The 12,183-nt window shown below is 46.2% G+C and overlaps 1 protein-coding gene across 2 annotated transcripts in view; it reads right to left on the bottom strand.

The window, feature by feature from the left end:
• Positions 1–12,183, bottom strand: part of KCNJ15 (potassium inwardly rectifying channel subfamily J member 15) — an 87,085-nt gene that overhangs the window by 56,993 nt on the left and 17,909 nt on the right. The window contains exon 1 of one of the 2 annotated variants that reach the window (XM_087861805.1): positions 7–83. The exons of the other annotated variant lie outside the window; for it this stretch is intronic. The gene's annotated coding sequence lies outside the window, so the exon portion shown is untranslated. Of the gene's footprint in view, positions 1–6; positions 84–12,183 lie in introns of those variants that run through there. 2 annotated transcript variants of the gene reach the window in all.

Raw genomic sequence — 12,183 nt, 5'->3', positions numbered from 1 at the left:
ACAGACCAGCAAAAAATTCTAGTGGACACCCAGTCCTGAGCTCTGTGAACACCTGTAGGAAAGAAAACTAATGCCCTTTTAAAGAAAAGAGCCAGTTAATCTTTGAAGACTTTTGGCCACTCTTATCAAAGCCTTTTTTTTTAAGGCCCCTTTGCCTAAATAAACCATAAATAAATAACCAGATGATCTCTTCTAACCAGCTCTCCTCTACCCCAAGTTCCCTCCTCCTCTTGCCTCTCCCCACTGCAAATGAATGTTACCAAAACTCCCTGCTCCTTGGGAAAAGCAGAAAAACCCATACAGAAGATATACATCCCGAATATATATGAGCCAAATGTCACAGAGAAAAACCTCTGTGTTTTTAGTTCAATCTCCCTGTAGCCTCCGTTTTCCCTGACCAAAAAAGCATAAAGAAGTTAGATAGGTAAAATTGGGTTCTTCTGGATCGTGGAAGTTGGGATTGAGGCTGGTTTCCAGCATTTGTGCCCAGTGTCCGCGGTTTTATGAGAAACGGTCAGACTTCCATCCCTGAAGCAGAAGTCTAAGGAGAGGTCTTGGTCTCTGGAAATGGAGGCAGAGTTTCTTTCTGGACTATAGCTGTATGTCCTCCCTACACCAAGCCATTTCTTGTGGCCACCATGCCCAGGCCTGTGTGGGTCGCCAACCTTCCTGTGGCCAGGGTGCACACAGACCCTGACAAGCCCTCAGAGGAAGGTGGCTTTCCCACAGGTGCCTTCCCCAGTGAGATCCCCTGCACGAGTCCAAAGGCAATGCCAAGGGAAGCTCAGGGTCTCTGTCACAAAGGTGGTGATGACACCTCACGTGTCTTCTGCACAGGGACCGTGGCAGCGTCAGGGCTCTTCAGCGCATTAAGCTGGAGGGAAGAAGAGGTGACTCGACTGATGTGTTGGCAGCAAATGATATGTCCCCTCCCCTGAGTTCTGGGTTCCACACTCCCGTGCATTCCCTCCACTTCACGCTGGGGGCAGCCGCTGCTTTCCGGGAGCTCGACCTAAATGGGGGCCGGGAGGGTGAGGGACTGTTCTTTTTTTTTAAGGGGGAAAGTCTTCAAACTGCCTACTTTATCCAACCTTCTCCCTTGACTCCAAGCCCTGGCATGAATCATGCCCTTTTTCTGGTTCCCGGGGGGGGGGGGGCTGGTGCATCAGCCTTCCCTTTTGTCCTTCTCTTTCCCAGGGAGCAGGGGCCTCCTCTTCAGCCTGCGAGAATAGGGTGACCCCTGGGAGAAGATGCTGGGCTTCCGGGGGCTTAGGGCTGAAGAGAATGAAGAAGACATTAGGGGAGCAGACGTCTTCAAGCGGCTCTTACTCCAGAGCGCAGAATCAGACGCACGTCAGAGGAGGACGTGATGAAAGCCCCATAGAAAACAGGGAAACACAGAGGTCCAAAATAACGAGAAGGGGAAAACCCAGCTTCAAGGCCTGACCGTATCCTACCCCAGGTGATTTGCAGAGGCTGTCCCATCGGCCTGGAATGTTCTCCCTCAGGTCTTCATTCGCCCAGATGACCCTGGTCAAGACTTGGCCCAAGGACACCTCTTCAGGGGGACTGGGCCCCCCCCTCATACGGCCCCAACCCAACTGGGTACCTAGTTCTCCCTTTCACTCTGTATGCCAATTTGTACTGTCTAAATTGTCCTGACTGTATCATTTGCTGTCGGTTTCATTCAGCACTTGACTGCATCTGTCTTGTTCACTACGTGTCCCTCGAGGGACAGCTGGCCCATCCCAGTCCCTAAAACAATTAATCATCAAGTAGATTGATAAAAGATTATAAATGGACAATGTGATTTGTTACAATTGAAATTTAATTCCTATTTTCTTACTTTTAATGAATATTTCCAGTCTCAGCTTTAATTAGTAAACTAACATTTGAATACTTTTTTTAATTTATTCAGTTCTTTCAGAAATGTTATTCATTTGATGCCCCGACCAAAAAACCACAATTAGCTTAACAGCAAAGAAGTGGAAGCCAGAGAGGTTAAGTGATGTGCTCAGAGTCACAGAGCTGGAAGGGGGTGAGGGGTGAGGCTCAAAACAGCTCTTCTCTCTCTCAGTCCATGCATTTTTCATTAGGCCACATTTTTCTCAAATTAGTCGATTGTGGGCATACATATGCACGTGTCAATTCCTTTGAATATCAAGTCATACACTACGTGAATGATAATCACGGCCTAATACTCCCGCAAGTTTTAGTTCTTACAGGACCGTACACGGCAGAGCTCATCTTCCTTCATAACACACTCTTAAAAACGACAAAAGAAGAAAATGAGTTCAAAATAGTGTGGCTGCATGAAGTCATTTAAAGGTTAAGACAATATGCTTCATGTTGGTGATGTTTACCTGTTTTTGTTCATTTTCATCAACTGGGGCTACGTCAACAATCAGATGTCGAGGTTGTAGATACGACAGAATTCACAAAAGGAGGCGAGGTATTACGCATGCATGACGAAGTGTTGAGTCATGGGTGGGAAAGCTCTAGAAAAATATCTATGAGATTTCTGTCACAGGCGACAGATTTTCCTTGGCATGTTTTAGTAACTGAATGATCTAAGTATTTCCAATGTTGCATGAGAGACAGACAGGGGACAAATTATTAATGTTGACAAAAACCATTTTCTGTCACCCAATCTCCCTCCCATCCAGTGAGTGGAATCTGCTTTACAACCCACTTCTAGGGAGGAGGGTCCAGAAGCTACAATCAGATTACTTCAAAAAACATAGCTAATCATCTTGTAACTGATGATGGTCAATGTGATTGATCTTTTAGCCTAAAATACAAAACAAACATGAATGAATATTCAGTAAATCTCCCTTCCTTCCTTCCTTCCTTCCTTCCTTCCTTCCTTCCTTCCTTCCTTCCCAGTTAATTGAAAGCAAGACTCTTAGGGGTGTCAAATTTTAATAAAGTATACATCTAAAATCTGAAGTTTTATCCAAATTTCTAAAGTGAGTTCTGAAAACTGGACAGAAAAGACCATAAGAACTAGCTCTTTCAAGAGAGCCATTTCCCAAGAATAATTTCCAAAAAAGAAAAAAAAATGCCATAATGCTTCCAATTCCCATCTTGGCTTAAATTGAGACATAAAAATCCTTCACGTGTGGTAAGAGGAAGAAAGTACATTTTTTAACCTTCGACTAGATCTATTTAAGTTGCGTTAGATGTGGGACTATTTACAGAGGATTATGTTAGTTTTTAAAACTTCCTGGAAACCTCCTATGACCCCAGTGCCTTCGAGTGTCCTCCACAGGCCAAGCAGGACTTGGTCAGGTGTCTTGTGTGCTCCCACAACCCCTGCCCAGAGATACGTAAAACATCCTGTTGGAATGCAGATGAGCAGTGGAGAATGAAGAATGCCCATCTCAATCCTTTCAAGACTCTGCAGGCCAGAGCTGGGGGCCTGCTTGCCTTTTGACCTTGCCAGTGGGAAGCTTGTCTCAGGAAGCCATGAAGTTGAAATCTCGTCTTGGAGTGGCTCTCTAGAAGCAACTATGGCAACAAGGATGCATGTGCCATGTATTAATGTGCTCCTGGGAGAAATCTGAGGGAGAGGAGAGCAGGCCAGCAGGGGAGGGATGAAGTTAAGTTAGGAGGAGGTTTCAGGCTCAGGCTAGTTCCCTGCTTGAAACTGGGACGGGGTTTTGGGGAGAAAGTAGCATCCTGGATGAGGAAGCTGGACTTCCTTGCTCCTGCCCAGCCACCTTTGCTAAAAGTAGAAGGGCTGACAGGGTATCCCACTGGTGCTCTGGCTTTCTGTATCCATAAGGAAGTGACTCTTGTAGCCCAAGGGCAGCCTTACGAAAAGGCGTGGGGGGGGGGGGGGCGACGGCAGAGCATCAGAAGTAGGAGGCATGGAAGCCTGCAAATGCACACCCAGAACGGGGGAAGGAGGTCCAAGGGGATCTGCACAGACCACGAGCAGCGTAGCTCATCCTGAGAACACTGGTAGTGTTCCCTCCCACTAGTACATGTTCTTTCCTTACTGTGAACCCTCACTCCCTCAGCACCCTCTGCCCTCCTCCTCCCAGCCTCTGCTACACCATTTTCCCACTCAAAATAGAATTGGGCAGGGGAATGCCTGCATGGCTCAGTAGGTTAAGTGTCAGCCTCTTGGTTTGGGCTCAGGTCATGATCTTGGGGTTGTGAGATCAAGTCCCCCATCGGGGTCCACACTCAGCTTGGCATCTGCTCGAGATTTTCTCCCTCTCCCTCCCCCTCACCTCCTCCCCCACTCACATGCGTGCACACACACTCTCTCTCTCTCAAATCTTTCAAAAAGATAATGAAAAAATAATAAAATAATAAAATTGGGGATCTCAACACTAAAATTTGGAATTTGACTTAAGATGCACATGGTCTTTCTATGCACATGGTCAGTTCCTCCAAGTGCCAGGAGGATCCCAGCAGGGCCTTCTAGCACCAATAGAACACTTTGTTATTGATATCATGTCACTCTATCAGATTCATCACTAAACTGGGTGTTTCTCTTTGCTGGGTTTTTACAAAGACCCCACAGTCCCAGGACTGGAGTAAAGGGTCGTTCAGCAGAAAGATCGGGAATAGCTGATTATAAACAGTGTGATAAGTGCATATGATGGAAATATTCTAGAAGCCCACAGGAAGGGCAGTGGACTCTGCCCAGGAGGTTGAAGGTAGGCTTTCAGAGGAGGGAATGATGGAGTTCAACTGACAAGGTTTTCACAGGCAGGGACAAAGACAGGCTGTAGGCATTGTAGAGACAAGGAACAGAACGAGTAACGGTGAAGATGAGACAAGCCAAGTGAGCTCCCCCCGGGACAACTCAGCAACGCAGCTCTAACCTTAGCCTCGTGAAATCTTGTCCAAAGAGCAAGAACCACAAAAACAAAAACTGATTCCGTTATTCATTAGGGTGTTTCATTGAGTATAAAGCCTATATGTCAGGTTGGCCTTAGTACGACATCATTAGCCTGAAAGTTACCTTCCTCTTAGTAACATCTGAAGAGTAAAGGCCACATTTTTTATTTATTAAGGTTAACATTTTGTTGATATTAATTTTTTTAACTAGATGATCCGAGCTCACATTTGTTCTCTATCATTTCTACCTTCCATTCGGACATTTCAGTCACCAAAGAGAAATAAGCTTGCCCAGAACTAACCGCATAAATCCCATTTTATCCAGGCAACTCACCAGCTTTCCAAGCCATCTCATACTTGAACACCTCGTCTCTCCCCTTTGCGGTCCCGCCTCTCCCACCGAACATCTCTTCATGATGTGGCTTTGAGGCAGAGGGAAACTTTCACCAGCAGTTACATTCCAAAAAGGAAGCAAGGAGAAAAGTCAGCAAGGCTTAGTTATAGCTCGAAAGATCCTACAGGTCATCCCATCCAGTCTCTTAATATTTGAGTTAGTCTCAGAAGACCGGAGAATAACCTTCACAGTGTCCACAGGGCCTGAAACCCAGGATCTACACCAACATCGCATTGAAGGTTCTCGTACACTGTGCTATATTATGTTAGTCCCTACTTTTACACATGTTTGTACACATATAATTTATTCAAGTGGCAGAAACCCACATCAAAGCTTGTATTGGTGTAAAAAGAAACGTGGGTATCAGGTTGACGCTGTCAGGAGGTGAGAACATGCCGTTTGACTCATTCCCTTCCCAGATTTGGCCGACGGGCTTGGAGGCTCACGCTGATGAAGTGTTAGTGAAACAGTAAGAATAATTACTCCAAAGGCGCGGGCACGAGTATCCTAGTGGATACTACACCAGATCAGGCTAGAAACAAAACAGTGTCCCCAGGCATTTGACGCAAAATGGAAGCAGGTGGCAGCCCTTCCCCCAAAGCTCACCCTTTGCTTTTGGGGCTTCATTGATGACGCATACAACATCTCCGAAGAATACAAAGATTCAGAATCGTTTCATTTTGCCTTTCAAGGATTGTGACCAGTTCTAGCATTCTCTATCTTTGCTCCTTCTTCCCAAAACATGCCATATGGCCCAGACAAGATCCCTGAGGCATTAACTTCCTCCTGCTGCCTCTTGCCTCAACCCGGAACTCACAAGCCACTCAATTTCTTTTTCCTTAATTGAGGTTGAGACAGATAGAGAAGCAGATAAACACACAGGTCTGGCCCTCTTCTGTTGAATACAGTCATGATCAAACATGCCAAGTTTTAGGACATCCTTTAGGGCGAGGAATGTGGCTGTTCTGTGTTCCATGAAGGACCTCAGAGATTTTGAAATTATAACGATGACAACACATTCTGAAAAGGAGCTTAACAAGCCAACTACTCAAGTCATAGGGGCTACCAACTGAAAGAGTAAGGCAAAGTAACCAACCATCTTTCTGTAAACCTAGGGGACAAGCTGGCCTTGTAGGTAAGCTGGCCTTAAAAGATTTTCAGCCCTTGTCAAGGCCACTTACTCCCATCTGATGGAAGTAAGTTTTTTTTTTTTAAGACTTTATTTATTTATTTGACAGAGAGAGAGACAGCCAGCGAGAGAGGGAGCATGAGCACGGGGTGTGGGAGAGGAAGAAGCAGGCTCCCAGTGGAGTATCCCGAGGTGGGGCTCGATCCCAGAACGCTGGGATCACGCCCTGAGTCGAAGGCAGATGCTTAACGACTGAGCCACCCAGGTGCCCCATGACGGAAGAAAGACTTCTTGCACAGAACGGGTGAATGGCCCTCCCTGAATTACTGAAAAGGTCATATGTTCTTGAACTTGATATCATGTACTGGTTTTTAAACCAGGTCCCATAAGACACAACCCTTCCAATTAGTAGATCATTTGCCCTGTTCACTTTTCCAGAAGATTTCCAAAATTACCTGCCTCTCCTTGTCCTTCATGCTCCTGGGGGAGAAGCAGATGGGACTGACAGCAATCTCCAGTTGGTCACTGGAGGGTTCTCCATATTCCCACCACCATTCCGAACAAAAAAGAATTCCTCCTCAGGACAACACGGAGGCTTTCTCACATGCTTCTTTATTGGGACGGCACAAAAATTATCCTAAAATGCGAAAGTTACTTAACAGAAATGTAATCTCCAATTATTCCTCTGGGGGTGAGCAACCATCCTGGTTTTCCCATCATTCCCCGAGGTTTTGCTCTGAAAGTCTTGTGTCCTGGAAAATCCCTCAGTCCCAGAAAAACTGCTGCGGCTGGTCACCTATTCCCACGTGTGTCCTCAGCTCTTTTGGAGTCAACTGCTAAATGTTTAAAACTTGATTTGATCTGATTTGAAAATAGAAGTGGTAGTATAGGCATGATACCCTCATTTGTCAGCACCAAACTGACCCTTGCTAGGGCGTGTGTAAAATCCAATTTTGTCAAGGGCGCCTGGGTGGCTTAGTTGTTAAGCGTCTGCCTTCGGCTCAGGGCGTGATCCCGGAGTCCTGGGATCGAGCCCGACATCAGGCTCCTCTGCTGAGAGCCTGCTTCTTCCTCTCCCACTCCCCCTGCTTGCGTTCCCTCTCTCGCTGGCTGTCTCTCTCTCTCTGTCAAACAAATAAATAAAATCTTAAAAAAAATCCAATTTTGTCAAATGGGAAAATGTGTAAATAAAAAGACACAAGAAGTGCTCAGCACTCTGTTTAGAGGCTGGACACCTGCGTTTAAACCCCCACCGGTGTGAGTTGGTGATTGTAGGTCCCCACCTGTAGCATGGCTTGAGAGTTGGTGAGTTACAGAGCAGTGGTGACATGAACCCAACACCCCTTGCCTTATTCAAGCTGGACTTTGGTGCTTTGGCTCATGTTGGTACAACCTTATACCTCATGTTAAATACACACAATTTGTTTCTGGTTCACTTCAGAGCCACTTTTACTAAGTGAATCGTGGCAATTCCCACCAGTGAAAGGTATAGCATAGTGTCTGGTGCTCAGTGTTGACAGTATGGGCCGGTACACAGAAACACAGCTACAGGGTAGACTCACCATCTCCAGGTCACTGCAACCGATACGAGGCCACCTTCCCTTCAAGGCCTAACCGTACACCGATCTGGCAAAGTGTTACATGCATTAATTCACTTCTTTTATTGCTAGCTTATTGTTTAATCCTGAACCGACCACGCACCAACTATGCAGATAATCTGCCAGTGAGTGATGCGTGGCCACGGCCCCAGCTCCACCAGATGGCCAAATGCAGTATTTTACACATGGTAGGTTGAATCCGTGTCTGAGACCCCAAGAGCAACATTTAGAATATTTAAAATACAATAGTACAGAAAATGTTAGTATCCCCCTGAATAATTTCAATGATCCATTGGGGAAGATAAGAGCAGTGAATTATTCTACTTTCCCCCGTTTTCATATTTTAGCGATTGCCCCTTGGTTAGTGACAAGCTATATACTTCTGCCTTAAAAAGAATCACCAAGTTGATTGAGGGTGCATCTTTCTTTGGGGGCTGGAAATACCGAAGGACAAGCAAGGCGTGCGCCTCCATCGGCTGTTACAGACACGCCCCTTCCTCACCACGCTGCATCAAACTGGCCCCTCGCTACAGGCCTCATTGTTCTGACACTTCTAGCCCTGATATTTGGGTTTCCTGAGCACGCACAGAGACTTTTCCATTTCTGCCAAGTTCAGGCCCTGGCTTCTGGCTCAGCCCACTGGGTGCGCATTGCATGCTTTCCAGCCCTTTATTTGATTTAGCAGTTAGTGATATTATTATGCTGTAACTCTTTCATCTCTAATGCCCCGGGTTATTTCCCTGGGAGCCCATACAGCCCCTATCTCTGATAGCCACACGAAAGAATGTCATAAAACGTTCTGCTTCTGCCTCAGTACCCCTATTTCTACATGACATAAATGCAGGAGGGCCTAGGAGAAGTCTCAGGACTCATGTTAGGTATTTACTGTTAGTAGAGCTGGGTAAACAACGAAGGTTTTGACTTTGGGATCTTTCCCATTGCAGAAGCGTACCTTTTGCCAAATATTCTAGTTATTGTGGAAAAAGTGAGTGATGCAGATTGGCTAAGTTATGCAAAGTGCAAGATCCCAGCCGAGTTGTCATCAACTCTGAAGGACTTCACACCAAAGATGTAGTATGAGTGTAGAAAGAGGGTGTTGAGCGCTCTTAAAACATCAGCCGTAAACCCCATCCGTTCCTTGTCAGCCTCAGCAGAGGGGCCGTGCTGCTCAGACGAACGCTACCCGGAGATGGTGCCCATGTACCCCAAACTACACACGTGCGTGAAACAAAAAATGGGCTCAAAGGGAAGGCTGTCCTCGGTCACTCGTGTCCTTGCGTGGCACTTCGTCTTACCAAGTGCCCCTGCAGACACTGCCGCATATAGCCAGCAGAACAAAGAAATGATAAAGACGGCCAATAAAAGGATGCTATTTTTTTTTCTTACTGTTCTCCTCTTTGATGGTCCAGCCTGAATAAGAGAATCTGGTGAATTCTGAGGCAAGCCTGGGCTCCTGAAAGCCAGGTTGTGTTACCTTCGATTTCCACGGCGGTTGCCAGCCCCTATCCAGGCTTGAAATGTCACGAGTGGATTTGCTTTACTCCCCCACTAAGAAATATTCCTGGAGTTATTTGTCATTCATGCATTTACTTTTGGCCACGGTCTCCCTCATTTCTTCTGTCCCACGAGCTCGGGTTCGGCGCTGTGGTCACCCGCGTCCAGAGAGAGCGCTGACTGATAACTTGCCCCTCATCACTCGACTCGCGTTGTTGATTTTCTGCTAATCACTGAACATGTGCTCGAGCCCCTTCCCTTCTGAAATCCGTGCGTCCTTACTAGGCAGCGGTGATGGCAAAGGCACAGCGTCCTGGTCTATCGGTCAGTAAACAGCACTTATCACTCGGCGAAGCGCGCACACCAGCACGAGTACTTGGACTATCAGCTTAAACTCACACTGAGCTCCCGTGCAAACATCGCCCTGTTTTGTTTTTCAAATTGCTTAATCGTGTATCTTATCTTACTTGTCGGGTCTCACTTTACAGCACGAGACTAACAGAAGAATGGAAGGCAACATGTCATCCCTGCCTCGGAATGTCGAATTGTTGAATTAGTTCTTTCTGGCAAGCAGGACAATGTAATGGGGGAAAGTATAGGTTTAGTCTCAGACGGGTGTGGCTTTGGTTCTAGAATGGCTGTGTACTAACAGCATGACCAGGGGGAAGTTAACTCACTTCTCAGAGCTGGTTTTTGCACTAGGAAACTGAGAGAAGCAAATTTACCTCCTGGGTTCTTGTGCAGTTTACGTGGGGGAGGGGGTGGGAAGGGTCTGACTCCATGAGCACTCTCTCGGGGGACACTGGGGAGCAGAGTTCTCTGGCGAAGGTGGCTGGTATCAAGACACTCTTCCTGCCCCTTGCGCTTGGCCACTGTGACGGATACTCATTTGTTTTGCTGGAACTCACACCCACTAATGGTCCTGTGAAAATCCCTGTTCCAATACCTAGATTGTCCTTTCTTCTGTGTTTGCACTGTGGAACAGATAAACGGGATACTCTAATTCCTTTAAGATCTATTGTGTTGGGTTTTTTTTAAAGATTTTTTTTATTTATTTGAGACTGAGAGAGACACAAGCAGGGGGAGCAGCAGGCAGAGGGAGAGGGAGAAGCAGGCTCCCCAATGAGCAGGGAACCCAAGGTGGGGCTCGATCCCAGGACCCTGGGATCATAACCTGAGCTGAAGGCAGATGCCCAACTGACTGAGCCACCCAGGCGCCCCAAGATCTGCTGTGTTTTTACCAGTCCTTATGCAGACACCTTGAGCTGGCTCAAAATACCTTAAATGACTTGCATTCCCTAGAAGTCCTGCTACTTCTTCCAAGGGCATCAGTGTAGGCGCGAGGGTTTTCTGAGTATTACTCTTTTTTTTTTTTTTATCGAAAACCACTTGAGTAGTCAAATAGTTTAGATTACTTGAATAAATAGAACTTAATTAGCTCATTCCTAGGAAACTCGAGTTTTATCACACCAATTTTCCTGAAGTGCCTTGCATTGCAATGATAAGCTATAAGGTTTAGGCCACTTAGTTAAGCATTGTTCCTTGACTTTCATGGGACATCAGTATTCCCAGAAATCAAGCATAAGAATCTATCTCCTATCTTGGTTATAGAACCTAAGATAATATTCGACGTTGCCCAAACACCCCCTTCTGTTCCTTGTTTGCTTCTGAAGTGCTTACTCTGCCTGATGTTGATTCAAATACAACGAACTTGCTGGCGTGTGTAAGCAAGGAGGGGCGGAGATTAAGGGGTGGGGAGTGTATGGATGGTGTCACCTGTCCTTACGATGCAATGGGCTCTTACCCGCAATGTATACAGGGAAAAGTGGGACTGTAGAAATCACATGGGCAGGGTCAGCGGGGGGCAAATTTGGAAACAGGGATGCTTGTCAGTTCACTGAGTCCTAGAGATGGAATTTCAGTTAAGAGGGAAGCCTGCATCAGCAAGGTCCTTTTTGGTGTGAGTTAGGGGTTGGGTTCCCTCCTCGGAGTGCAGTGAGAGGGTGGCAGGCAATGAAAAGCTTCTGTTGCATGCAAAACCACGTGTGCGTGTCCCTGACGCACATGGGGAGATCAGCACGAGATGGAACCAGAATGAGAACAGCGACATTGTCCTTCCACTGAGAGGCTAAGTGTACGAGTAGCCTGGGCAGCATGGCGTACAGAGTAACAGGGATTTCTTTTAACTCCAGTGTTTTATTAAATCTACCTATCATCTGTCTATCTATCTACCCATCCATCCATCCATCTGTCCTTCATTTTCTGGTTTTATGATGGAATTTTCTCTTTTTCTTTAAACGGAAGCTCAGGATAACTTCCGACTTTAAATGGCTCCTGTCAAAAGGACTGAGTTCAAGCTTGGTTCTCAAACATGCATGTTCACATACTATTGTGAACAGCAAATCCCAGATGTGAAATTTGCGGAGTAGGACTGGTTCTACCAGTCTGATAGAGAAGTAGGTAAATACATGCCCCTTCAACACACCACACCACACACACACACACACACACACACACACACACACACACACACACACCATACTGGCCAGGGAGCTAGTATTGGGGTCATAAGGTAGGGCTACATGAAACATAATTTATCTCCTAAAGATTATGTTGAACTCCACTTGCTTTGTAATATATTTCTGCTTTATTTTTTTTTTTATAATTGAAGGCACTGGAGAGGTTCATACTTCGTCTTAAATGATCAACAC

This window comes from Ursus americanus, chromosome 4 (genome assembly GCF_024610735.1).
Source record: "Ursus americanus isolate L20-20 chromosome 4, mUrsAme1.1.p, whole genome shotgun sequence".
NCBI lineage: Eukaryota > Metazoa > Chordata > Mammalia > Carnivora > Ursidae > Ursus > Ursus americanus.
Note: the sequence above shows the minus strand (reverse complement) of the source record. Positions and strands in the feature narration are given on the sequence as shown.